The sequence below is a fragment of the Notothenia rossii genome (genome assembly GCF_949606895.1).
Source record: "Notothenia rossii genome assembly, chromosome: 8".
In the NCBI taxonomy this organism is placed as follows: domain Eukaryota; kingdom Metazoa; phylum Chordata; class Actinopteri; order Perciformes; family Nototheniidae; genus Notothenia; species Notothenia rossii.
In genome coordinates, this window is record NC_136906.1 from 50568571 (window position 1) to 50596367 (window position 27797).

Genomic DNA, 27797 nt, shown 5'->3' on the forward strand with positions numbered 1-27797 from the left:
ACATTACAGATAGATCGATAGATAGTTATAGATAGATAGATAGAGATATGTACCTAAACAAAACACAAGAATGAGAGAAGTTTAAAGAGTTTAAATCAGCACTCTTAGCGATATTTTATACTTCATGTTATCCACACAAACTATATCATATGAAAAGCTGAGAGTCCACAGATTATATTGGTATAAATGTCATCCCTGTGCGATCAAAACTCACTATTCTGTGTGATAAATAAAAGAACATTGTATCTTGAAAATCAATAGCGGGTACATTTTACCCGTTGGCGGTTTTAGGTATACAGCGACCTCTGGCAGTTCTAGTGTTGGTGCACATAGATATAGATGTATTAGATTTGTGCATCAAAGTTCATCAAAGCTGGGGCATACAGCTATAATGGGGCTTGGAGTTTATTCAGGTTATAAAATCTTCATGGGAACTTTTGCACTCATGATACGTTGACTGTCGCGCTGCTTTCATAAACGTTGTGTGCATTGACTCACTTTGAGACCCATAGCAGCGGCACAAGCTCATCTAGAACGGCAACTGCTCTTAACATTTTATTTCCCAAATGCTAAGCTAGCCAAAGGCATGCAGTCTACTTTTTAATTATTAGAAAATACATACAACATCATCCTGAGTTGCATAAATGGATTGCATTTAAATAGTGCTTTTCTAGACTTTGTTGGGTAACAAAGTGTTGGTCAAGTTACTTCCAAAATGTAATATATTACATATTACTTATTACTCTCTTTTGAAAGTAATAAGTTACATTACAATATTACTGTCTCTGAAATGTAATGAGTTACACTACTTTAGTTACTTTCACCAAAATAACCGCAAAAGAATAGCTAGGTATTTTAAATGCTAAAATGTAGTTTAGTGCAGCTCATTATGCATCCAGTGAAGGGCAATGAGGTATAGCATAACAACTGTGTAGGCCCTTAAGGCTACTAACAACTTGTATTACAGGGCTTAGTTGAATACTCGATTCTGATTGTAAATTCTTAACATGTGACACGTTGTTAATACAGCAGTACAGACCGCTGTCAAGGACGATAATGAAGGTTGACATATTGTAAATCAAGGCAAATATTATTTAAACCATGCTCATGGTTTGAAATGGCAAACATTGAAAGGCAAAAGTATTATTAAAACCATGTAGCCTACTAAATCATCACCTTGGTCCCATCATATACGCTGGGAAGAGAATATTTACTGTGCTTGAAAACTGGTATCACATCATCATGTGAGGTTGACTTTGTGACCTGGAGAACATTTCAGCCTCAACATCAGCTCGTTGATAATAAGCTTGGGATATGAGATATTTTTGTAGCCATTCGTGGTGAAGGCATCTGTGCTATTGTATGCATTATTTTTGACCCAACATTTCTAAAGGCATGTCAGAATATGGTACTATTTTCACATGAATATTCTAGCCATTGTCTATTTTTATACCACAAGCTGCAAAATGACCGCCTTACCCCACTGTACAGGCGGGTAGTTGTTTAGATATACCTGGCACCTGCGGGCCGCAGAGGGGCGGCGTAGTTTCGGGCGACGAAGACTGCTGCTCCGGGGCCGGCGAGTCAGGCGGGAGTAAGCTAGTGTCCACAACGGAGGGTAACGTGATGTCCGCATCTGACCTGTTGCTACTGTCTGCAGTAGATGCAGTGTTGCTGGCGTTTAGTGATGGTTGCTTTAACCATTTTCGTATAAATGATTATCCACAGATCAGATGTGTGTCACTGCTGTGGAAGCACTTTGGAAATGATGCACGCGCAGCGGAGCAGGTCACGCGCACCTGACACAATTTGTTGTTAGTATTTTTCGCTAAGTTCTCTTTTTTGAATGGTTGCATAACGTTCAACTTCCCCGAAGATCTCGACGCGAAGCCTGAAGGGTAAACACCAGGTTTACTAATCTACCCGCACAATTTGTCCGGTGTCGGAATGTCTCGCTATGTTAGTACATTCTTAAAAAACAAAACACCATTTAATTTCGGGTTAAAATGTGTTGTAACTGCGTTACTGAGCATTGTAACGGGTAATATATTACCCACATTTCATTAGTAATGCGTTACATTACTTCGTTACAGCAAAAAGTAATATATTACTGTAACTCCGTTACTTTTGTAACGCGTTACACCCAACACTGTTTGTGACCACTCAAAGCACTTTTACATAAAGGGTCAGTGACGTGACACCTAGATATCTGTTTCCACAAGTAGTTAATTTTATATTGTTGTATAAAAATAGTTAAATATTGTATTTGTAAATAGTGTAAATAATACTAAATTGGGTGATTTTTCTAATATTAAAGTGGTAAGATGTCATTCGCTAAAACGGTTCTCACTTAAAGTCAATGAAGACAATTGTTTGTAAAATGATGAGAATAATTCAAAATCATGAACTATTATATGCGGCATATTTGTTCAAGTCTCTTGATAAACATTTTAAAGTTTTGATAAGATGCACCTTTAAAAACATAAAGAAATATCTAAAAAACGTTGTTCCGCAAAGAAACATTTTCCTGAATGTCATTCGGTAAAACAAAGCTAAGGGACCATTTTGAACTATAGTCACATGACTTTATTCAGGCCACATATGATGACATCACTCCCTGAAGACCGCCCAAGTTGAAGGTAAGTTTAAATTGTGCTCCTAAATTTGATATAATTACACCTTTGCGTGTGGTACCACGTGTCACAGATTTGAGTGTCATTCTGTAAAACGTCAAAAAAAGTGTTTATAAGTTATAGATACAATTTGAAGTTTACAAATTGAGGTCAAGGTCATTGTTGCTAATAGGCGACCAAGCAACTGCCTGTTAGGAATTAATTTCTATGAAATTTGTCATTCAGCAAAACAGAATTTGTCATTCAGTAAAACCATTTGTCTGAATGACATCTGTTATCCCGATTGACACAGTGGATTTAACTGATTTCTTTCTTTCTTTATTGATTGTTTTAACAGGCTATAGAGTTTGTATAACTGAATTAATTGTATTATTTATTTTTATTTTGTATTATTATTAAAACAAAATAAATAAATTGGCCTGTGTCCAACAAGGAGAGGGGTGCTCGCTTCCGTGCAAGGATAAGTGCAGATCCTGCTGCAAGGGAGGAGAGACTAGCAAAGAGAAGGGACAGGTATAACTGTCAAGGTGTATGAGAGCAGTATTGGCAGTAAACAGTAAAGGATGCATTGTCTATAAGCCTGAATTTGTTTTCCATATTATCTACATTTGGCAGTTAACTTGGCTTAAATCTTCATTAAAAAGAATAAACAAATGAATATCTAATAAATAAATAAATACATGACTAAATTAATTAATTAATAAATACTTTGCAGGTATAAACAGAGGACGCAAGCTGGACAGCATGATCATCCGTCCGTCACAGAACTGACAGCTTCTGCTGCTGAAAAGAAGAGGGAACAGTGGAGGCTCAATCAGAGGAAAGAGGGAAAGAAAGAGGCAGGTGGAAGCTGTTATGAACCTCACACCTCTGTTTGAGGACTCTTTTGAGGAGCCTCCACAAGTTGCCCGTCCTGAACCATCTCAGCCATCCTCACTTCCTAGGCCATCTGTTTCTGCTCAGCCATCCTCACCTTGGGAGGGACCACTCTCAAATTGTGTGTAATTTGAAAAACAAAAAATGCATGTTCAGGCAGTGTGCAAAGTTTTGCTACTCCGACATTGAATCAGCCATCCCCCAAAACACTGAGCAGATTACATGGCACTAATGGCAGAGAGACAGAAGGTCTGCTCAGAGGGGAAAACCTATTCCCATTTTGTGAAGAAAGCTGTAACAGGAACATGGGAGGATCTCCTGAAAAGCTTTAATGAAAAGCTGGATGCACTGGGAAAGCACCAGTACATATGGATCCATCAAGTGGAACAGTGCAGGGCCCTCAAGAACAGACTCCAAGACCATGAGGCTGTAGTCCATATGGACTTTTCTGAAAATTATGCCTGTAAGCTGAATGTTGAGGTTCAGTCTTTTCATTTTGGGTGTAGTAGAAAACCGGCAACAGTTCACACATGCATGGTCTACACAGCTGGAAAATCTCAAGCCTATGCCACCATTTCCGACTCCCTCCGACATGACGAACGGGCAGTATGGGGACATCTGAAGCCTATTGGATGAGGTCCTATCCAATAAAGGGATAAATACAGTGCACTTCATGAGTGACGGCCCACTGACCCAGTACAGAAACCGAAATAATTTCTACTGGATGTTTACCATGCCTTTCCTTAGAGCAGGGGTTGCCAACACGTCGATCGCGAGCTACCAGTAGCTCGCGGAGGTTTTCCGAGTAGCTCACCAGAGGGCGCTAAAGTGCAGTTGACATGTTGAGACATATTTATTTATGTAGTATATTTTGAGAGTAAGAAAGATAGAGAAAAAGAGATGTAAGATGCAGTCATGACAACTGAGGAAGGTCCGTCAAAGAAGAAATCTAAAATATACTACTTTCATGACGAGTGGGAACATGAATTTTTATTTACGAGCATCAAAGACAAGTGTGTGTGTTTAATTTGTGGCTCGAGTGTTGCGGTGGGGAAGAAGGGAAATGTCGAGCGGCACTTCACAAAACTTCACGAAAACTTTTCAAAGGAGTATCCCGCCGGCAGTTGCCTTCGCGTTGAGAAGGTACAACAATTCAAAGCTACGCTACAAAGGCAGCAGTCATTGTTCACGAAGCCTGCCAAGAAAGCTAGCCTAGCTACAGAAGCATCGTTCCGAGTCGCTCAGTATTTGGCAAAGAACAAAAAAGCTTTCACTGATGGCGGTGTTCTTAAGGGAGCGATGTCTGTTATGGCAGAGACTTTGTTCAGAGACCACAAGAGCAAGTCGGAGATAATGTCTGCCATTGACGATGTGCAACTGGGAAACAACACTGTGGCGAGGAGAGTGTCGGCGCTGTCAGTGGGACAGTTGGAGCGGGACATGGTCAGGTGCAAGTGGTTCTCCATACAGTGCGACGAGTCGGTGGATGCGAGCGACACAGCTCAGCTGTCTGTGTTCATCCGGATGGTGTTTGAGGATTTTACGGCGAAAGAGGAATTTCTGACACTGCTTCCACTCAAAACAACAACAAGAGGTGTGGACGTGTATAATTCTATTAAGAATTATTTCATAAATAAAGGCATGCAAATGGAGAAGCTTGTATCCATAACAACTGATGGAGCCCCGGCTATGAGAGGTCGCCACAACGGTTTTATCGCAAATTGTAAGTCAGATCCATATTTCCCACGTTTCCTGAGTTACCATTGCATCATTCACCAAGAAGCACTTTGTGCCAAAGTTATGGACTTCAATCACGTCATGAAACCTGTGATACAAATAATAAACTCTATCCGAGCGAAGGCAAAGCAACACAGGAGCTTCAAAGTTTTTCTTGAGGAACTGTCAGCTGAATATGGAGATCTCCTTCTCCATGCTGAGGTGAGGTGGTTGAGTAGAGAGAAAAAATCCTACAGCGCTTCCTCTCCTTGCTGAATGAGGTAAAGCTCTTCATGGAAGAGAGGGGGGAGGACACCTCCATCTTATCTGATGCTGGTTGGGTACTTGACCTGGCCTTTTTGACTGATCTGACAGGAAAATTAAACCAGCTTAACCTCCAGCTACAAGGCAAGGGCAAAACAGTATGTGACATGATTAGTGCTGTAAAGGCCTTTAAAGCAAATCTGTGTCTATATCTCCAGCAAGTAAAGGGAAATAAATTGCATCATTTCCCCTCTGTTCAAAAAGTACTGCAGGAGAATAAAGCTGCTGCTGGCTTTCTTGACTTATCAAAGTACTGTGACTGCTTAACTAAGCTTGGGCAGGAATTTGAGGACAGGTTTCTTGACTTTAAACAGCTTGAGCCCTGTGCAAGTTTCCTTGCTAACCCATTCAACATCGTGGATGTTACTGACATGTCTGAGCAACTGGCCAGCCTTTTCAGTCTCAGTGCTTCAGAATTGGAGCTGGAGATAATCAATCTCCAGAATGACATTCAGCTGAAAGCACATCAGATGGACAAAGATTTCTGGAAGCTATTGGACCCAGAGAAATTCAAAAACATTCAAACTGCTGCACTGAAACTGTCCTGCTTATTTGGGTCAACATATCGCTGTGAATCAGCATTCTCTGATATGAACTTTATCAAATCCAAATTCAGGACAAGACTTACTGATGAACACCTCAATGACTCAATCAGAGTGAATTTGTCAGGATACACACCCCAGTACAGTGCTCTGGTGGATGCTATGCAGTGCCAGGTGTCACATTAGCTGAGTCAGGAGAAAGACAACAATGCAGTGACAGACTGAATGTTTGAAGACATATGTTTGCTTGATGCAAGTTGAGAAAAGCACAAGCCATATTCCCCTTTTACATGTGAAACAAATTTGTGAAATGCTTGAAATAATTTAAATTATAGAGCTAGAAATGTTATTATTACAATTAGGAACTTTGCACTCTTATCTGTAAAACTGTTTACTGTAGTTATTGATGTTAAAGCAGAACTCAGTATTGCATGGTGATTATTTGTCTTTTTTTCTCTTCATGAGAAAGTCAAGTTTATTCATGTTAATGTTAATGTTTCTGCTCTTGAGTCACGAATGTGATATGTGCACTGAAATCTATATAAAATAACATGAGTAGCTATTGGCCACTTTCTTTTTTCAAAAGTAGCTCCCGGTTAGAAAAAGGTTGGAGACCCCTGCCTTAGAGGCATTAAAGAGTTAATATGGAACTTCCCAGAGAAATGCCATGGAAAGGGTGCACCAGACGGTATTGGTCGTTCAGTCAAGAGAGGTGCTGATGCATTTGTGTTGCAAGGAAGTGGTATTCAGCAGCCTCAAGATTTGTTTTCCTTTCTGGAAAAATCAAATTCAAATGTAAAATTCTTCTGGGTATCCGAAGATGACATCACCAGAGTGGATGAGGCTTTGCCGAATGACGTGCCGGTTGTTAAAAGGCACCTTGAATATTCACCAGGTAACTGCAAGCACCCCAGGGAAGATCATGTTTAGAGATGTGTCCTGTTTTTGCCATCGAATGGGACTTGAATGTGAATTACCCTCTGAGGTAGACTTTCATGCCAAAACAGCAACACACTCCACCACCATTTCAGAATCTGATGACATGGTTGGAAAGATGGTAATAGTGTCTTATGACAAAAAGCTATTTGTAGGGCAAGTCCTGAAGGTAGCTGGTGATGACGTTGAGGTGCCCTGTATGCAACAGTCTGGCAGAAAGAATTGCTTTGCATTGCCCCAAAATCCCGATGTTAGTTTCAATCCGATATGTTTTTGTTTTTTATATTTCTGTTGTAAATTATTGTCTTTTATTGTGATTGTAGTAATGTGTTTTTATTACATGTACAGCACTTTGGCTCGAACAAAAATCGCTTTTAAATGTGCTATATAAATAAAACTTGATTTAATTTGATTTGAAAACGCTCATCTCAGAACCAGAGCCATCTTCTAGTAGAAGCTCCAAATTGTCAGCTGAGGACTGGGATAAGTTCAGTCTGAAACAGTCAGTAAATAACACTGACCAGCCTTCAGTGGTACTGTGTATTTCTCAACACTAGTGAGTTCATTATTTAGTAAAGTATAAATGGCAATAAAACAATGTTAAATTATCTTCTAATCAGATACTTACTGGTTCATATTTGACTTGACATCATTATTGTGTTAAGAGAACGGAGAACGATGTTATGAGACTGAGTCTGTTTTTTGATGTCAATAAATGTAAAGTTCAATTATAAAGTCTTTGGTATCCTTTTTTTTTATTTAGGACTACATCGTGTTATTGGATCTATGTGCAATGGCATATTGTAGTTGCAGTATGTCATTCAGTAAAATGAAAGACGTCATACAGTAAAACAATGAATTTTACAACAAATATATTAAATACTGTGTTACTTGACACAAACCATGAAATTAATGAAGGGAAGTTAATTATAATAAGAGGTTTTATATGATTTGAAAGCATTTTTACCTGTACTGGAATAATGTAGGAAAAAAATGTTGACGGATGAAAAGCTATTGCATTAAATGCAGTGAAAATGTTATACCTGGATATAGATTCCTTATAGATCAAGAATGAAATGTTTCACTCTCTGTGACTGTGTCATTGTCAATATCGAAAATAGCCTTGTTTTGCCGAATGACATTTTTAAGGGGTGTATACAATGAAATGCATTCAAATGCCTTATAGTGTCATCTTTTTCAGTGGGCACATGCAAAAATGAAAAATACATATTTGAATTCACTCAGAAAATGTTGAAACTGACTTGCTGTTTCATTTTTATTTTTTTGCAGTTTTGAAAATATAAAATGACACTGACCCTAAATACAGAAATCCTCATAACGCATACACTAAGGCAGAGGCTACCATACAAGCTTATGCTCATCAGGAGTGATAAACATTCACACTAGGGATGTCCCGATCACCTCTTTTTGCTCCCGATCCGATCTTTATGCAATGCATTAAGAGAAAAAAAAGACAAAAAGCATTCAAGTTGTCCCTTAAGGTTATTTTTTTATTTAAATTGGAAATTCTATCCAACATGGATATAGCTTCTTTTTTTCACAGCAGCATTGGATCAGTTCAGTTGTGCAGCATTGGATCAAAACAAAATAAAGCTTATCAGTACTCGTTAGCTTAATGCTACAATTAGACACTGCGCCCTGCCCACTCTGTTGCCAGATTTGAGAGAAATAAGCAACCAGGTCTATGAAAACAAGCCCAAAAGAAGCAACACATACATGATGTTGTGTAATTTGAAACCAAAACTAAGGCCTCAGGATGACTTTAAGACTTGAACATGGTCATTTTTGTTTTGTAACATTGAATAAAAAATTTTAAAAAAAAAAAATCCCAATCCCCGATTTTTTTCTCCCGATTCCGATCTTTTGAAAATCACGTGATCGGCTCCGATCTCCGATCACTTGATCGGATCGGGACATCTCTAATTCACACGCACTCAGCATTTGCCATGCCATCGGGAGCAGGGTTCAGTATCTCGCCGAAGGACATTTTGACTACAGTTTTACAACAAATACAAACTTCCTTTACAAGGTAATAATAATAATGCATTTGATTTATATAGCGCTTTTCACAACTCAAAGACGCTTTACAATATGAGGGAGGGTAGACAAACAAGGACAGGCAAACAAGTAAGTATAGTAAAATAAATAAAAAGGCAGTCAAGAGGAAATTGATTGAGAGGAGGGGGGCTTATGGGTAGACAGAGTTGAAAAGATGTGTTTTGAGGCGGGACTGAAAGACTGTGAGGGACTCGGAGTCACGGAGATCTTGGGGGAGGGAATTCCAGAGCCTAGGAGCTGCCACTGAGAAGGCTCTGTCCCCAAAGCTGCAGAGTGTGGATGTGGGAATGGATAGGAGTCCGGCTGCGGTGGATCTGAGGGACCGTGGGTGTTGATAAGGAGTGAGAAGGTTTGTGAGATAATGGGGGGCCAAATGGTGGAGTGCTTTGTAGGTGAGGACCATCATTTTGTAATTGATGAGATGGGAGACAGGAAGCCAGTGGAGCTCTTTGAGGACTGGGCTGATGTGATGCCATGATTTGGTATGTGTGAGGAGACGTGCAGCTGCATTTTGAACCCGTTGGAGTCTGTTGAGGGATGTAGTGCTGATGCCGTAAAGAAGTGAGTTGCAGTAGTCAAGGCGGGAGGAAATGAAGGCATGGATTAGTCGTTCGGCTGCGGGGCGGGTGAGAGACGGTAGGATTTTTGCAATATTGCGGAGGTGGAAAAATTAGGTTTTGACTGTTTGGCGGATGTGAGGTTCGAGGGAGAGGGTGGGATCAAAGATTACGCCAAGGTTGCGTGCCTGATTGGAGGGAAAGTGACTGGAAGAAAATATCTCCATGGAGAAAGGCCATGACCGTGAGAGCAGAAAAAAGAGAGTGTCGAAAAGCTGAACGCAAGTGGCGAAAAACAAATCTCCAGGTTCACTTTGAAATCTAGAAAGAGAGACTTGGCCTTTATAATTTGGAATTGAAAAACGCACGACAGTCTTTCTTTGACATCATTACCAAAAACAAAAACAACGCACGTGCCTTGTTTGCTACCGTCGACAGACGAACTAACCCCCCAGTCAGCCTCTGAATTTCTATCCACCAGGGCCTGCAATGAATTTGCCTCCTTCTTCACTGACAAAATTCAGAAAATCAGACAAGCAGTCAGTGCCTCTGCATCAGGTACAGCAAATGTGTTGTCCCTATGTCCACCTAATATAAATTCAAACACCATGACACAATTCCATCAGATTAATGATAAAAACCTAGAGTACATTATTCAACTTCTGAAATCCTCCTCCTGCTGCATTGATATTATTCCAACATGATTTTTCAAAGATGTTTTTCATTGCATGGCCTCAGATCTACTTCATATAGTAAACACATCTCTTCACTCAGGTGTTTTTCCACAGGCCCTGAAAGCTGCAGTCATTAAACCACTCTTAAAAAAGAATAATCTAGATGCTTCAGTAATTAACCATTAGAGGCCCATATCACACCTGCCATTTCTAGGTAAAATCATTGAAAAAGTTGTTTTTCAACAGTTTAGTAATTTATTGCATTTAAATAACTGTTTCGATGTGTTCCAGTCCGGCTTTTGTCCAACCCACAGCACTGAGACTGCTGTTGTAAAGGTCTTCAATGAAATCCACTTAAACACAGACAATGGCAGAACTTCAGTGTTAGTATTATTAGATCTCAGTGCTGCGTTTGACACTGTTGACCACAACATATTATTCGATCGACTAGAAAACTGGGTGGGACTTTCGGAAACAGTTCTAAATGGGTTTGAATCCTACTTAAAGGACAGAAAAAACTTTGTTTCTATAGGTAAATACACATCTGAGTTGACAAATATGACATGTGGGGTACCTCAAGGCTCCATCTTGGGGCCTCTTCTCTTTAACATCTACATGCTACCACTGGCTCAGATAATGAACAACAACAAAATAAGTTACCATAGCTATGCGGATGACACACAAATGTACGTAACAATTTCACCAGGAGACTATGCTCCAATTCAAACACTGAGTAAGTGTATTGAACAAATCAATGATTGGATGTGTCAGAACTTTCTCCAATTAAACGAAGATAAAACGGAGGTAATGGTTTTTGGAGCCAAGGCGGAACGTATAAAAGTTAGCGTTTCAACAGTCACATTAAAACAGAAACTAAATCAGCCTACTATCACCTAAAGAATATATCTAGGATTAAAAGACTAATGTCACAGCAGGATTTGGAAAAACTTGTCCATGCTTTTATCTTCAGTAGACTGGAATACTGTAATGGTGTCTTTACGGGTCTCACTAAAAAATCTATTAGAAAGCTGCAGCTAATTCAGAACGCTGCTGTTCGAGTCTTCACTAACACTAAGAAAGTGGATCACATCACTCCTGTTCTGAAGTCTTTACACTGGCTTCCTGTGTGTCAAATAATAGATTTCAAAATACCGCTGCTGATTTATAAAGCTTTGAATGGTTTAGGCCGAAAATAAATTTCTGACCTCCTGCTAAATTATGAACCATCCAGATCTCTCAGGTCTTCAGGGACTGGTCAGCTTTCTGTCCCCAGAGTCAGAACTAAACATGGTAAAGCAGTGTTCAGTTATTATGCTCCAAATATCTGGAACAAACTCCCAGAAACCTGCAGGTCCGCTGCAACTCTAACTACTTTTAAATCCAGACTAAAGACTTTTCTTTTTTTCGCTGCTTTTAATTGAACTATTCATATCTTAAACTGCACTGTAACTTTTACCCACGTATTTTTTTCTTTTAATGTTTATTTTATTATCTTTTCTTTTTAATGACTGATTTTAAAAGCCATTTTCTTAATGTCTTTCATTTTTTGTAAATCACTTTGAATTGCCTTGTTTTGAAAGGTGCTATATAAATAAACTTGCCTTGCCTTGCCTTGCCTTGCCTTGCCTTACAGTGGCCGGGGATCCAACCACCGATATCATCAGTTTTGAAGTTTTTTTTCCTGAACCAGAACCTCATTTTAAATTCAGTCATATTGCATAGTCCTGACTTTAATGTGAACATCTGTAGAAATTACGATTGGAGTAGGAGTAGCTCATTATTTAGGAACTAGGCTTGGGAACCGAAGGGTGGCTAGTTAAGGTCCTGACCTAAAAAAATACAGAGTAACATCACTGAAAAAACTCAAACGGTGACTTTAATTAAATGTATTATGTCAACAGATGTGTCACAACTGTATAAGGTTCATTGAAAGCAATAACATGACGTTTAAATAAAAAATATTAGGTTCAACTTAATATTATTGCTTTCAATTTACCTAATACAGTTATGTGAAATTTGTTGACATAATACATTTAATTAAAGACAACGTTTCAGTTTTTTAGTGTGGTAATTAGTGCTGTTCGTGTATTTCGTGCGTATAGGTGTGTAAGAGTGAAGAACTGATTAATAAAGACATCTTATTTTCTTAATCAGGTAAATGAATGTGGTGTGATATGTAAGCACCAAAAAGGCAGAGGGACAGTTCAAGGCACAAAAAATGTTATCACATAACTATTCAGTTTTATAGGCTACACAAATATATAATTGGTTATCATAATATCCACTACTGCTGATATCATATCACAATATCCACATCAAATAATTTGGCCCTTTTGCACCTAACCGGATCCGGTTCAAGAACCGTTCTTTTGCTTTTCTTGGGCTAAACCGGTTCTTCTCTGTAGCTGAGTTTCTTCCCGTTAAGTCGGTATGACACATTAATAGGTTGTTATATGTTAAGAAGCCCTGAGACACAGTTTCGTGAATATTGTTGAGGGGGGGGGGGGGGGGGAGGGGGGGTTTAACAGGTTAAATAAAAACAGAATGTTATTCTGATGGAGTACTAGCAGGATTTATGGTTTAGGATGAGGCCAGCTTTTTCTGAACAATTGCCTTATTTAGTATGGGCTTTGGCTGTAGAATCACAAGTACTAATATGTAATAATACTATGTGTGTCCTGGGAATTTAGTAAATAGCACTGTGTTGCAAAGTTATGTAGACCTTTGCAAAACAATCCAGACTTTTTCAACTTGGCAAAATCTCTCCCCCTACATATTGCTGGACGAAAAATAGATGAAGACCTGTACTTTGACCCATCTGTGCCTGAAGCAGCCGTGCGGCTTCTCACGGTCAAGATGTTTGTGTTTTTACTTTAACAGCAGCCTACTGGTCCTACCAACAGCATCTACGCTTCCAACCAAAGCCAAGCTGCGCCTGACTGAGCAGAGCTGCTCACGGTCTGAATGTGTCTACTAGACCCTCCAGAAAAACGCGGGCTAAAATCCTTGATTATGCGATTAAATATGCGGGGTTTTTATGTGATTTTATGCGGTGAAATAATTGCGGGAAGTTGCGAAATATGCGGAAACTTGCGAAATATGCGGGAAAAAATTATAAATGTTTTTTTTAAATATTGGGCTGTCTTATTTATTCTCTCTCACAAACAACCTGCCACTAACGTTAAACCCCTGTACTATTCAATTAAACACATTCAATGTTTATTTATTGTAAAAGCAATTGGGCTATTTTAATCTCACACACACACCCTCTCCCCCCCCCCACACCACACACACACACACACACACACACACACACACACACACACACACACACACACACACACACACACACACACACACACACACACACACACACACACACACACACACACACACACACACACACACACACACACACACACACACACACACACACACACACACACACACACACACACACACACACACACACACACACACACACACACACTTCTCCGCCTCATTCTGTTTTCATTTACTCGTTCGCTATCTGATCAGCTTCAATCTTGTCGGCTACTCACCTCGTTTCTTGTAGCCCTCGAAAGGGTTTTGGAGGTTGATGCCTGGGTGAACGTGAGTTGTTTGGCTTTCTTGTCCGCAGCAGCAGAAAGCATTTTCGAATGTTTGAATGAATCAAAGTGGGTCGTCACCCTCGATTTTCTCTTATGCTCCAACACAGAGTTGCACGGGGTGCAGAATAGTTTCCCCCCACTTTTTACCCGGTCTTTAGCAGAATTGTTCGTCTGTAAATGAGATGACTTAGATTTTTTCATCTTGGTGTTTTCTATATCGTGTGAGCTCCACACGTTCACTCTATACAGTGTTGTTTACATTCTGTGATGCGCGAGCTGATGACATCACGTCAAGACGAGTTAACTTTTTTTTTTTCTCAACTTTGTGTGGAATAATGCAGGGATTATGCGGCCTTTTGATAAATATGCGGCCTTTTAAAAATCTGCGCCATTTTGCTGATTATGCGGTAAATTCTGCGATCGCAGAATCGCGCTTTTCTGGAGGGTCTAGTCTACAGGGCAAAATATTTAAAACTTTTTCTACATGATAGTTAAAATCAAAGACTGAGACAAATGTTGTGTTGCCTCATGTTGCAGCATCTTGGCCATATAGTCGCACTTCAACACATTGCAAAAATATCAGCCAACAATCACGTAATTTCTCGGCCTGGAGGAAGAAGTGGGAAGTGACTAAGGCCCCGGCCACACGAGGACGAAAACGGTCGTTTGCGTTACTGTTTAGTGTCATATAGACCGTTCGGCCACACAAGGACGACCGAATATGACAGCAAACAACTGCGGAAACGATAACGGGTCCCAAGCAGTAGCGTGGCGTGGGGAAAAAATTAGGGGAAGCCAATAATACGTCCTTTCTTTTGGGGTGGGGGGGGGGGGGGGGGGGTGGTGGTCAATGTAAACTTAACCAGATGAGTGATTACAGCGCCCGGTATCATTTTACACACATTTGTATCATACAGATGCAGGACTTACACACGCCTGTTATCTGACCGACAGGTCCGCACGCACTCTCCAGCCGAAACTCTAATAAGCATTCATTCACAAACTAAATCAGGAGACCTTTAACGTTTTTACGTCCCCGGTTCGCTCCTTTGTTCCTCGCTGTACACAGCTCCAGTTTGGGCATTGGCCTGTCATCAGATTGTATTTGTTGTTGCTGCTGCAGCGGAAGTTTAGTCCAATTATTTTTGATTAAATACTCCAAATCTCCACCCTCCATAATTGCACTTGCTTCAGTTGCTTGCTACTTTCTAACGGCGGTTAGAGTGGTGCAGTGACGCTATCTATCTTCTATCGATTAGATTTATGATTCGAAAATTATAAAAGTAGGGTAGACATGTGGATATTATCCGACTGAACAAAAAGTGCATTTACCTAACAGGTTCGTTTTCCACTGACCTTTTTTCAAGCTATTTTCCAAAATCCTATGGAGAAATCCCATTGCTATTTTGTCAAGGGAAACCGAGCGCAGCTTACTTCCGCTTTTTGGGACGCGTCACTGCGCCACTAAGTTGATGCGATTTGATTGGATTGTGAGGCAAGGGAAGCCAGTCGCCTCTGGCTTCCCTTGGCATGGCCCTGACCAATCACAGGTTGGCAGGGGCATGACGTGAGCCTCATCTGATTGGTCAATCCCTCCATTTTTTTTCACCAAGGGAAGCAAATTTCGGCTGGCCTCCTCTCGCAACAGAGAGTGCAATATACTGTTTCACCATAACATCTAGAGGTGCGCTGTTTCACTCTTTGTAAAATACTCAATGAGAATGGGGGAGAGACGGGCCGGCAGCAACACACAACAAAAAAATTCCGAAACTAAACGAAGTGTTTTTATTTATTTATTAAAATTATAACTACAATCCGAAAAAACAGGGGAAGCCTGGCTTCCCTTGGCCTCCAGGAGAAAACGCCACTGGTCCCAAGGTGGATAGAACGGCATACGCAACGCTCTGGGGGGGTCCAACGGCTCCGTGTGTACGCCCTATACGATCATTTTTCTGATAATGATGACGCAATAGCCCCGCCTCTCCCCACCTCTGCTGCTCACCCCCGGGTCAAAGTAAACTGCACACTGAATTCAGATTATTTATCTTTCTCTCGATATGGACATAAACGCGAGTGAAGTCTAATCTGACAGGACGGAGACACGCAGCTCTGCTCACCTGCAGCTCCTCCCGCTGTGATGCAGCGGTGAAAGGAGCAAAACACACACTTCAAGTCAGATCATCACCATTAGCTATTTTAATTACCTCTCAAACTACCTAAACTAGTTATAAATATGTTTATTTTTACTGTCGGTCGGGTCACTCATTACTGGACCAGCTGCTGCTTGAGACAGACACTGACGCTGTCCGAAGAGAGGGAGGAAAAAGAGAGGCTCCATGTATTATATTATTATATTATATAGATTCGTTATTCATTTGTTTTAAAGCTCAATAAATAACAAAGAAGACCTTTGACCGGCACTTTTATAATTTTGTCCGGAAGATTTCAACTTTAACACACGTTGACTGGCGAAAAACTCTGCCCGGTTCCCTCGGCCCCCACCGCGGAGAATAAACAGAAGGGCAACCATGACAACCATGCTTCTTCGCTGCTTTTGTGGAGGAAGTTACAGCGCCACATACAGGCTCCTGCATATGTACTGCAGCTTCTCCAGCGGTTGGAGCTAAGCGGAGCTGTCTCGTGTGGACAGACATTATCCGGTGAACATTGCGTGTGGACAGAAGCTTTTTTGCGATTGTGTTTGCGTTAATCCTATGCGTTTAGCCGTATGCGTCCTCGTGTGGCCGGGTCCTAAGTACATTTACTCAAGTACTGTACTTAAGCACACTTTGGAGATACTTGTACTTTAATTGAGTATTTCCATTTTATGCTACTTTGTACTTCTATTCCACTACAGTTCAGAGGTCAATGGTGTACATTTACTCCACTACCAGTGGTCGTGTTAACCGAATATTTTCCTTCTATGACGGATTTCTTTTACCAATGACAGAAAAATCTGAAAGCAGTCTGTCATTTTGACAGATTAGACCAAACTCGGAACAGCGCCAAAATTTCCCCGCAGCGAGGTTCCGGTGTTACAGTATAGAGAGGCGAAGTCCCTCCCCTTCCGGGAGCCTCCATGGGACCCCGGAAGCGGAAAATTATACATTGAATTCAATGGAGAGAGAAAACGTATCTTTTGATCCCGTTTGAATTGTGCCACGAATGACACATATGATGTTTGTCAATTTAAAAGAACATTTTGCAAGTCAAAAAAATTAAAATGTGTCGTAAAACTGTGAAGTAACACATTTTTTTATGTTAAGCCGCTCAGTGAACTACATGTCTCTGGTCCCGCACAATACGCGTCACCAACACAAAGATGACCGTCACGTTGGAACATTTCACCTCATTCTTTCAGAATGAGAATACAAGTATAAAACGAGGTGAAAATCACTACAAGTCTGGGCCCGTTGAGAGCTGTACATACACGAAAGGGGAGTTAGTCGGTTCTGTAAGAGCCAGCATGCGGGACCGGCTTTACAAGGTTTCGGTGAGTAACATGAGTGCAATGTTTAACGTTAATGTCAGTCAATAAGGAGGAGAATGAAAAAGAAGATGATGAACCACAGACCCGGCATATAATGACTGCAGTGTGCAGGGCTGTGTTAATTTATGTTACTGTTATCAATAGCATTAGTTGACTGAGAAAACCGTCAAGAAAAAAAGTTTAGCAATGTTACGAGTCGACTAGCATAATATGAACCACGGCTGTGATTGACAACCTGGACAGCCAGTCAGAAGCTAGAATGCCAACCTAGAGAGCCAATCAGAACCTAGAACGGGTGTACTGTATACGGGTGTGTATGCTGTGGATAACATTAGTGTTCACAAGAACAAGGTATACTCCCGTGTTTTGTTTTAGTTGCTCTTCAGATTGAAGCGGCCAGTTTTATATCGACTATATGTGTGATCTCCTTTTTACATCTCGTTGTGTCATTTGAGTTTATTTGCTGTGTGTAGATTCAAGGATTTTGGTTATCTTGTCAATTTGTTTGGTTATCTAGGCACAGCTGTGTGTGACTCCCTCTGGTACACTGGTATGTGTTTTCCTAATGTAGAGAGCATTGATTAATTCATAAACTACACACTGAGTCTAGATCCTGACCAAATCCTTTTTTGTTGATCAAATGTTTTTCAAAAATGTAATACACATTTAAAAAAAAATACAATGTACAATCACAACCAATACAACACAAATTACAAAAACTTCAGAAAAAACAAACAATAACAACAATCAGACAAGAGGACAAAACAATGGAAAAATAAACCCTCCCACCCCCAGATCTGGACCATCCTTGTATTGCTCATTCAATCTATTATAGCATGTTAACAAACATGGTACTTACTTTATTTGTACAGATCTACATGGGAGAGGATGCCGCGATGCAGAGCGCTGTCTGTGGTTGTGCACGGGGGATGTACAAATGCAGCCACGCTGCAGCATTGGCAATATTTGCCATGTGGCAGATCAGCTCCACAGAAGTTGAGTGCCAGTGGAGGAAGCCTGGCACTTCAAAAGTAGTCCAGCCGGTGTCTCAACTCTACCAACAGCAAGAGGAGACATACAACCCACTGGCCAGAGACATCGCCACTGAGGAAGTAGACTGGTTTAGGTCTGCACTGAGGGGCGCAGCGTGGCATGGCATGGCTTTTGTCACCTGAGCCAGAGCTGCAGCCTCAACATCAGGCCATTTTCAACGTGCCGGAGCTGGTGAAGGAGCATGGGGGTCGGGGGCTTGAGGCAATTCTTGCCTCAATGCGACTGAGCAGAGACCATTAAGCTGCCATCCAGACAGCCACCGTAGGACAGCAGACACATCCTCAGTGGCAGTTACACAGGCAGGGCAGGTTGACAGCCAGCAATTTTGGTGCTGTGCTGAGGTCGGGACTTTCATCCACTCCATGCGCGTCCCTCATGAAGAGGGTGCTTGGGGGGTACAATTTAGACGGAGTCATGGCTGTCAACTGGGGAGTTGTAAACGAGGTGTGTTTGGCCTTTTAAGTGTGACACATATGTAGTGATAAATGCTTCACCAGACCACTGTTCCTAAATAAAAAAAGTTTTCTGCATTGTCAGTCATTTTTTCCAAATAATTACCAATATTTCACAAATTCTTCATGTCAACTTAAGAGCACAGCTTTGTGTCAGCTTTGCTTGGTTCATCTTACTGGGGGGCAGCTACATGGATGTCGGTGCAGTCCACAATCATTTTGCAGTTGAAGGCAGAATGAATTTATTATTGACTCAGAATGAAGCACAACTTCATGTCATACAATACATTGACTTTATTTGTAATTGTGTAAAAAAATAAAGCATTTATTAGCAAGCAGGACCTGCAGGAACAGAGAACGGTGATGGATGGAGCTGGGAAGAGAGAAGAATAAAGAAAACAGATCAACTTTATTATCGGATATTAATTCAATTTCAAAACAAGTTGCCGCTCCTACAGTTTTCTAGTATGTAAAGATGATTTCACATGACCTATGCAAAATATCACACTCAATACATGTGTCTCTCTGGGGGGTGCATTGTGCCTTTGATGTATATAAATAATATACCATAACCAAATACTATTACGTACAGTGGAAATCAGGTTGCCAGAGCAGGTCAGTGTGCATGTTCCTCAGGGTCTCAGCAGTTACAGGTGAGGTAAAGAAAATAAAAGAGAAAAAGGTCAGTAACAACAATTTAAAGTAAAAACACTGAATAATTATCTCTTTTAATAATTTTCTCTCAGTAATCACTCAACTACTGTCTTTCCAACAAACAGCTTGACTCACCCTCACTGTCATCACAATGACACATGTCCAGAAGAATGTCATGCAAAGCTCCCTGCCTGCCTGCCTTCCTTCGACTCTCCCTGAACTGCTTCCTTAGCACCCGGTGGAGGGCGCAGTAGGCTACTCTTCAAATGTTTCACGAAATACTTACCATGATGACTACTCTTACTGTTTAACATTTTGGTGTACTTCATGTAATAAAATAATAACTTCATGGTAAGGCTACTAAAAATGACAAGACTAAGTAATGTAATGCTAACTAACGTGCTCGCTACTCGTCGCTACTAGCTAGGTAGCCAACTTGACTATGTTCCATGCACAACATGTATATTACCTATGATATTACCTGATATGTCTGATCCAGCGACTCCTGGTCCTTTCATAAGACGGGAAGCGATAGAACGAGCAAGTGGTATGATCACTTTTGTGATTACAACATGGTACAAAAGCACACAGGCATCTTGTAAAAGTGAATTTATTGGAATAATCTCTTATATTTATTGGAGGGAATAAATCAGTTATGAAATCTTCTTTTTCGCTTTAATTACGAGTCGCAACCACTTGGAGCATTATCGCCTGTGACATCACATGCGCGACCCAGAATGGGATTTGGGATTTGTAGTCTTTGTAGTCGCATATTTTTCATAGTCTTATATTTCAACAGTTTTACGACAAAATGTGACTTTTTTGACATGGAAATGATTGTTTAAGATTGACAAACATCATATGTGTAGTTCGTGGCACAATTCAAACGGGATCAAAAGATACGTTTTCTCTCTCCATTGAATTCAATGTATAATTTTTCGCTTCCGGGGTCCCATGGACCGGAAGTAGATGGGCGTGACTTCGCCTCTCTATAAATTGAGTCATGACAACTGGCGACATTCTATTATTTTCGTCATAGGAATCCGGGGCGTGTACATTGAGGACCCATTGTTGACTTACCAGGAAAGAAACATCGTTTGTCGTTTACGTTCATCTTTTGCTATATCTGCCTTCCTAAGATCATTTTGCTGCACATTCAGTACTCGTATGTGAGGTTGCGGGTGAGAGTCCGATATCGTGACGCTTACAGGGAGGTATCGAACATTACAAAGTAGGTGACTGTGTGGATGCCTGTTCAAAACATTGCAAACTTCAATAAATCATTTAACTTATATATTTGTGTCCGGCTTTCATTTGTTCATCGTTCTTAATGTGATGTATAGTAGCTTTGATAGCTGTCCATACCTTCAGACAGCCTAAAAGTAAAACACAAGTTGTTTATTCACAGCCCGAATGCTCATCGAGATGACTGGATCAGTCATGACAACTTGTGATCAGCTCCGATTAAATTGTGATATCAATTCTGTAGCTAACCTCCAGGGAGCACGTTTATTTTATGAAATACCTGTATCCCTCTCATCACAACAAGACTACACTGTGCAGGAAAAACAATTACATACATGAAAATAACCTTGATGCATGGGAATTAAACACAAAAACTAACAGATAAATCATCAGAAGAAGGCAGAGAGGAAGTAAATAACAACAGGAACACGGAAGGCAGACAGAATTGCTTAGACACGGGTGTCACATGAAATTTAAATGTTCTGGAAAGTTCCTTATACAGCTTTAGCCTTTTTTATCTCATGAAGTCCCAAAGTGACACACACTGAACAGTCTGGGGTCATGGTCCTTGTCATTTGCTTTTGTCTTCCCATAACAACATGTCCAAGATGTCCATGTGTCAGGCTAAAACATGTGACAGAACTAGCTAGATTTGGAAAGGTTTTTTGTTGTTAAAGTTAATATTCAAGCCATTTAAGAATAAAAATGCTTACATGACATGTCATTTGTTAAACATTAAGCTGTCTTCGGCTCTTTTCTGCTGTAACAAATGTAAATGTCCCCTCTGTGGGACGAATAAAGGTATTCTGATTCTGATTACATTTAACCTGTTGTGGAAACATTTCTTGATGAAATTGAAATGAATAAATATTGCTGTGACACATGGTGTCACATCGGGACTTTAACCCTAAACATTCACAGTAAACCCGGAGTGACATATATGCACAATTAGAAATATGATTATGGTCTGGTCAGTTAATTTAGCAGATTCAATTATATTTAGTTAACATATGCTTTATTCTTCAATTCATAGTATGTTCAAACAAATGCAAACCAAAACATCATCCTTGTTAATTAAGTTATAAATAAGAGTTACTTTACCATTAAAGCCCAGATATTTGACACTAGGGAGGTTACTTGTCAGAAATGTGTCTATTTATTCTAAATGACGTTCCCCTTAATTTCCCCAAAAGTAGAAATGGGTCCTGGTTCTTATGGGTTAAACGTATAGGCTTAAAGGCATAATAGAACTACCGTATTATATGTATTCAACTTGTGCCCCGCTGGACTTACTTTTCTGTGGTTTACCGTTACTGTGACATATCAGTATAGCCACGGAAGATAGTTTGTGTGTTTAATTCCCATGCATCAAGGTTATTTTCATGTATGTAATTGTTTTTCCTGCACAGTGTAGAGTCTTGTTGTGATGAGAGGGATGCAGGTATTTCATAAAATAAACGTGCTCCCTGGAGGTTAGCTACAGAATTGATATCACAATTTAATCGGAGCTGATCACAAGTTGTCATGACTGATCCAGTCATCTCGATGAGCGTTCGGGCTGTGAATAAACAACTTGTGTTTTACTTTTAGGCTGTCTGAAGGTATGGACAGCTATCAAAGCTACTATACATCACATTAAGAACGATGAACAAATGAAAGTCGGACACAAATATATAATTTAAATGATTTATTGAAGTTTGCAATGTTTTGAACAGGCGTCCACACAGTCACCTACTTTGTAATGTTTGATACCTCCCTGTAAGCGTCACAATATCGGACTCTCACCCGCAACCTCACATACGAGTACTGAATGTGCAGCAAAGTGATCTTAGGAAGGCAGATATAGCAAAAGATGAACGTAAACGACAAACGATGTTTCTTTCCTGGTAAGTCAACAATGGGTCCTCAATGTACACGCCCCGGATTCCTATGACGAAAATAATAGAATGTCGCCAGTTGTCATGACTCAACTTATACTGTAACACCGGCACGAGCGTGCTCTTCCCCCGTTGACAGTTCACGAGCGTGCTCTCCACCCCACCCCCCCTCCCCTCCAAAAAGTATTGTACTTTAATTTGTATATAACGTTCATAACACAATTGAAAGTAATGCACACAATCATGAGTCAGGACCTGATGGGCTGCAATCCAGAGAGTCCATGTAGGGAGAAGGCCGGGTGGATAGGTAAAAAAACACACGGTTTCAGTAAGAAAAACTCAGTTTCTGTCCTATCGTCCTCTTTAAGATATGCCGTCATTCTGAAATTCTCATGGCACGTCGATGTCACCCTCTCCGTAAGTGCACCTCTTTCCTACACATACAATCTGTAGTACTCTGTCTTGTCTCTGGTCGTGTCAGTATCTTATTTTCCGACCCAAATAATGGATTACGTCATTTTAACTGCAAACGTCGGAGGTAGGTTTACATGTGTGTATGAATATATACATATACAAATATATACACACGTACATACTGTATATATGTGTACATAGTATACACCCATTTCCAGGGCTAAAAGAAGACAAAGGTCCATGTACAGATTACAATAGTTTCCTTTCTCATCCTATTTTTAAATCAATGATGACTATTTTATTACTTAGATATATTTTTTTTTTAGGCAAACCAACAAAAAAATGTTTTTTTAAAATATGTATTTCTTGAAATGTTTGCTGCTTATCTAATCATGTGTTTTTCCTACCTAAAAATGTGTTAGCGGCATGTTTACTTTGTTTAGGGAAGTTCAGTTCAACATTCTAGAACATACTGGTGCTGAGGGTCAGAGAGAAACACACTTTTTAGCTGGGGCGATGAAGAGAAATGGCAAGACTGAGAGAGCTATAACTGAAAGCTATTCAGGTTAAAATAATCTCTCTATCTTCCAGGCAACCAGTAAGTCATGGTTTTCCACTTGGGGAATCCATCAGTGCCCTGCAGAGAGGAATTTAGGAGCCTTCAGAGGTGTGATAGGCTATCAGGGCTCGACAGACCCTTCAGAATGAGAGATGAACCACTTTAAAGAGTCTTTTCAGTGCCTCATCCACCAGCGCATTCTGGGAGGGTTGTGGACAGCTCCAGCTTTGATGGCAGGGCCACGGGCAACTTAAGCTAAGCCTGGGACTCCTCGGGTCATGGACAAGATGTGTCCAAATCTCAGAGAGCGACACCTGATCTCTCATGTCAAGCTATCAGTCCATCAGTCTGTCCACCCAGCCATGTAAAAAATCCCTTTCATTGACTTATCATTAAGGACAATTTGGGCCAATTATAATTTTCCTAGTTCAGAATCAGAATTCCTTTATCATTCCCACAGCGAGGAAATTGACAGTGTTACAGCAAAAATGGCAAACAATAATAAAAAAGAACAGCAGACATTAGTAATAAAATAAAAATGAGATGCAAATAAGTACACAACCATGGCTAAAAAATGAGTAGCAGCAATTTAAGTACGACTAAGTGACATACATAGGAAGGTATTATGACCTTAAAAAATAAGTATAGGGACATTTATAAGAATATATTTTTTTTTTTACATAGACATTATTGCAATTGCAAATAAGTGTTCTGATCTAAATCAGTAAAAACATCATACAATACATGCAAAAGCAGAGCTGCATGAATGTGGACTTTTGACGGAGATCCCAATATTAAAACACAAAACAGTAATAAACATTTTGTGGTAGGGCTGCAGTTAATGGGATATACAGTAAATCACAAAAACGATTTTGGCTTGCGACAATTAAGTGAACATGATTGCCTGCGATATTGACGCTGTGAGCTTGGTCTGCTTGTAGAAAACTCAGCTGCATATCAGAAATGTTGCCATGTTGTCACCATTCATAACCAATTTTTGTATTATTAAATTTGTTTACTAGAGAACACAATTGTTTACAAGAGTACAACATTGTCTATATCGCCTCTTAATTCTTTTCTGAAAGTGCACCAGATTGATTTTAAAAGTTAAATGCAGGAAGTGTTTGATAATTTCATATATTTCTCAAAAATAATATTGCAATGTCAGTGTGTGTGCAATTAATCTGTCTGAAAAAATGCTACAACTTCTTAAGCCAATATATCATGTCTTGTCTGTTGATGAAAGTGACTGGTGTTAGCCCTGAAGTTAGCCAAGGCTCACTTTAGTGACAAGCCACTAATCAGCTTTGACAATCAAACAGACCTCTAGTAATAGAGGTCTGTTTTTATTCCTTTTAGAATACGCTGTAATTATTTTAAATGTCTGGAGTAGCCCAGTAATAATTTGGGATGTTAAAAGGAAGAATGCAGTCGCAGAATCAGGTATGTCATATTTAATTTTCAACATAGGAATGAGTAGGTACTCATTGCTATCAATGTGGCACTAGCCATTTTTTACCAGCATATGTATAGATGGGGAATTGTACTATCATATATCTTCTGATATTCTGACCTGACAACTTGTGTATGTATTCAATAAACCTGATACCCAGCATAAAAACAAAAAAATGCCAATGGTCAAAAGTGGTATGCTGCTGTTCAAAGTAACAGGTGGTTAGTATTGTGAATAATAAATAATGTGTCACACGTATGCCTGATAATGTTCAGCGAGGTTTGTATCATGTGTGATTGCGTAGTAAATTTTCAATCTCAGCAGGACGCTTTCGCTACAACGTTCTTCTCTTCGTCGTATTTGCCACAAACTGTTGTTGCTCATGTAGAACCCGCCCCCGCCTCTGACGTAAGCTTCTGACAAATGCGGCTCTCGGCATTTCAGGTCTCAGCACAGCATCCTCTTAACTCCACAGTCCCTGCCAGTGCTTGGGTGCACTGTTACAGGCTCTCTAGTGCTCCATATCCAATGCCCATTTTTGGCTCTTCCTTCCGGTAACAGTAAGCAGAGATGACAAGGAAAAGCCCTTTCCCAAACAGGCCTCAGGCCTCAGTTGGGCTGGCGGAGGTCCAGTCACTGGCCCAAGGCCTACGCAAAATCATCTTACGTAACATGTATTCTGAGTGTTTGCCACTGGTAATTAAGTTGTTCCAGAGGGGAGAGAGGGGACACATTGCACAATAACAGGCCAACTTTAAAGATGCGAAAGAGCAGAGAAAATGGAGAAAAAGACTCCTCGAAATTCTGAGCACCTTTTATTGCTCTTCTGCTGCTGCTTCTTTCACAACATTCAGCTAAAAGGTTAAGGCAGGAGAACAAAAGGGAACTAATCCCGCTAAGCTTTCCGTCAGCTCTTGAATTTAAAGAAAACAGTAATGTATGATAAGGTAGAGAGAGGATGGGATATAGAAATATCATACGCCATAGGGTGTATTAACTGAAGCATTCAAAATCAGATATGTAATTCACAGCACTGTGGATGTGCTCATCATGGAACTACACAGAAAAATAAAGGGCCATCCTTGATTAAAAATAGAAACAGTTGGCAAATGCAAGGTTCGTTTAAAGGGTGCAACATCAGTATACAATCATTTAGAAGATAATAATAATTTTCCAGACTCCAGGCTGTTATCTCGGTCCGTATGGCTAAATGAACCTAATGGGTGCCAATAGCTTTGAGCAACCTTCAAGTTCCTACAGGAAGCTCTTTTATCTTATTCCCCCAATTCAAATATATAGCACATAGCCCTTTTTAAACTCCAAGCGAATACCTAATTCAAAAGTAAGTAAAAATGTAATTATTATACCAGAATTTAGCTAGTTTAAAATTAAAATCATTAGATAATGTTATTTTTTCCAGTTAGATTAGCACTATGATACAGTAATTCTGAAATTCTGAATATTAAAGGTCCCATGTCATGCTTTTCCGGTTATTACCCGTCCCCTTGTGTGTTATGAAGATTTGTATGGATTTAAACGGTCTGCAGAGTCAAAAACCCTCAAAGTACACCCTATAGCGAGTAAAACTCTAACACAGAAAAGTTGCGGGTGCTAGTGGAGCCTCGCAGATTAGGGTGCTGCAGCCCCCTCAGCCCCCTCCCCTTCCCGCGTCCATTCGCGATGTCTCGCTGTCTCGCAGACCCCACGCAGCAAGCAGGAAATGAACCCAGCTCACACTGTCCGCAGCAGCGAACCGCGCAACGTCACGCCAACACGGCACCCAGACCCCACGCAGCATTCTCATCTATTTGTCTTTACTGGTGTAATTTTCTGGTTGCTAACAAACGCCATTGTAACACATAATCACTGATGTTCCGCTGTAACAGTGGTGATCTCATCAGAACAGAGTGGGCGAGCTGACCAATCAGAGCACAGTGTGCTCACAGGGAGGGAGGAGCTCCAACAAGGTGTTTAGGACAGAGAGTGAATACACATACTATACAGAGATGCTGTATGAGAAACCAATGTGAGTTTGGAAAATTGCACAGTATAAATCTATTCTAGTAGACCTCAACAATGGAATTATGATCAGTAGAAATGGCCATGACATGGGCCCTTTAAAACTGAGCAATAAAAACTTGACAATCAAGTTCCAACTCAATGGCTGTCAACCAACCAACTGTGACAGGATTACAGGATGTAGTTCTGCCACTGGTCCCCACCGCCCTCAGTCACAGACCCAATAGATTTATGATTCATAAATCAAAAAAGTAGGGTAGACATGTGGAGATTATCCGGCTGAACAAAACGTGCATTTATCAAACAGGTTCGTTTTCCACAGATCTTATTTTTTACAATACTCCGAAATCCTATGGAGAAATTCCGTTATTTTTTTGTCGAGGGAACCCTTGCGCAGCTTACTTCCTGGTCGGCCTACAAAAATATGTCATCCCTGCACCACTCTATTAAACGCCATATTATGTTCCAAACCACATCAAGGATTATTTCTGAAACAGTATGGAGCTCAAATGCTTTCTCTCTCGCAGGTTTACCACAAGGTGAGTACATTTTATTTCCTGCTTCTTTACACATACTCTCTCCAGTACAGCTTAGCTCTGGGTGTTAGCATGCTTGCTAATGTAAACACAGACC

At 40.3% G+C, this 27797-nt stretch overlaps 1 protein-coding gene and 1 long non-coding RNA gene across 2 annotated transcripts in view; both read right to left on the reverse strand.

The window, feature by feature from the left end:
• Positions 1–27797, reverse strand: part of ube2j1 (ubiquitin-conjugating enzyme E2, J1) — an 84818-nt gene that overhangs the window by 48228 nt on the left and 8793 nt on the right.
• LOC307016868 lies at positions 19214–20722 on the reverse strand. The gene is made up of 2 exons (XR_013801942.1): positions 19534–20722; positions 19214–19316 (listed from the first exon to the last, which is right to left on the reverse strand). It is a non-coding gene; the product is annotated as an uncharacterized lncRNA (long non-coding RNA).